Consider the following 2,136-nt stretch of genomic DNA (forward strand, 5'->3'; position numbering starts at 1 on the left):
TCCGGGCATTATTATGCTGCCATTAGTTTGCCAAAATAACAGTGGATTTTATTAGGTTTTGTGTAAGGCCCGTATAAGTTAATAATTAATGATTTAGATGGCATATATTTCGTTTTATCTATTTAAAACAAACGAATGTACATTATATGTACAATGTTAATAATCGTGTTGTATTATCAGGTATTTTGCTGCTAATTAATTAATGTCGTTTTAAGCAATTCAATGGCATTAATACTGTGATGAGTTTGCGAACAAAACATTGGATTTTATTAGGTTTGTGTAAGTTAATAAATGTTTTAAGATTCATATGTTTCATTTTATCTATTTGAAACAAATAAACAGTGGATTTTATTAGGTAGTTTGTGTAAGTTAATAATAATGTTTTAAGATTCATAATATATTTCGTTTTATCTATTTGAAACAAACAAATTTATATGTTGATAATCAAACCAACGGATTTTATTATTTTCATATTACAGTGTCGATGCATATATTAAAGAAGAGAAAGAAGAAGAATGTCAATAATATTAATATACTGCCAAATTATATTTTTCGTAATATAATATTAAAGCTTACAGTAATTGATGCTTTATGTTTCGTTGTATATTATGTCTAGGCCTATACGTTCTTAAATGATTGATTGATTTCGAAGCAGAAAGTATATAAACGCCACAAAAAGTCACATTATTTATGCCCCGTCCAGCACTCGAAATTTCCGACCGACGCTAAGAGTTTGCCGACCTGCATTGCTTTTTTTCAATGATTCTGTGTATTATTTTAGAAAAAAAAAAAAGTTTATTTTTATTATATTTTTCGTAATATTATTAAATGTTTCGTTGTATAATGTCTAGGCCTATACGTTCTTAAATGATTGAATGATTGATTTGAAGCACGAAAAAACATGAAATACATCGCCCTAAAATCCAGAAATTTAACTGTAAACGCCTTTCATAGAGAAGAAAACAATAGAAATACACGTCTCTGTGGTTACGCTTGTATTAGATAGGGCAAAACATGCCCATTCGTGCAGAACGAGTATGCAGTGTCTGCCGATTGATGAATAACCTAATGCGAATTCACCAACTGATTAAAAGTTCAACCTCGTTTAATGAGCAATAATAAGGTTATAACACAGAGGTTAATGATCAATGTCTTTATTAGGATTATGTAAAATAATTAATAGACAAGCAAACAACACGTAGTATTGGCCATGGCCACAGACCCTACATTATAGGGTTTGTATAGGCGAACAACTCGGGTAACAACCACATTCCTGAACCATTGCACATGTTCGTACAGTTTCCATGTACAGAGATCAAGCCAGTCGGCTATTTTCAGCATTTGACATTCTTTCCTTGTCTCCGATGACATTCCTGAATTGGCGGCGTACAAAGACTTTGTTTCCGATAACATTCTTGAATTGGCGGCGTACAAAACTTTCTTATTCTCCCAAGAGTATCATTGGACCCTACTTGTGAGAACGTTTCTCACTGAATTAATTGTTACTAGGCAACTTAGTACTGGCAAATTGATACCTATTTAAAGCAATGTATTTCCATTCATGCCTAGATTTAATTATTAATTAATTATATAAATACGGTAACCAATCAATCACTTGTACCTGGAACGTATAATCGTCTTACAATAGCCACGCTTGCTTAATCGTACATATATAATTATAATGCAGGATTAATTAATTATATTATATACTTTATTCTAAGATACAAATCAAGTTTCTTTATAAGTTACAGCTATAGTTAAATTAAATTTCTTCTATTAGAGCAATAACAACTTAGAATATTTTGCAGGATAAAATAAACACTTCTTAACTAAAAATTATGCTAAACTACTTCGTAAAACAATCAATCTTAATAATAAAGTATTTCGCCATACGTTCTTTCAAGAACATAATAAAGTCTTGTATTGTGAACTGGCATAGGGCCTATTCTATTTTTTTTAGTAAATGTTTTCTCATACACGATTTCTAACAAAATGTTTTAGTTACACAACTACTGGAGTAGGGATTTACCAACTCTCTCTGGCTAGACAATGAACATGCTTGCTTCATCAGATAAGACAAAAGATATCAATTAACGTCTCCGTGGTAACGTTAACTTTTAACCCTACTACTCTAGA

At 30.9% G+C, this 2,136-nt stretch overlaps 1 protein-coding gene across 2 annotated transcripts in view; it reads left to right on the top strand.

Annotated features, from left to right (window-relative positions):
* LOC117123095 (neutral alpha-glucosidase AB-like) overlaps nt 1-2,136 on the top strand; it is a 73,578-nt gene that overhangs the window by 1,660 nt on the left and 69,782 nt on the right. The gene's annotated exons all lie outside the window — the stretch shown is intronic.

Source organism: Anneissia japonica, unplaced genomic scaffold (genome assembly GCF_011630105.1).
Source record: "Anneissia japonica isolate Jap-2015-1 unplaced genomic scaffold, ASM1163010v1 scaffold11402_len470986_cov188, whole genome shotgun sequence".
Taxonomy (NCBI): Eukaryota; Metazoa; Echinodermata; class Crinoidea; order Comatulida; family Comatulidae; genus Anneissia; species Anneissia japonica.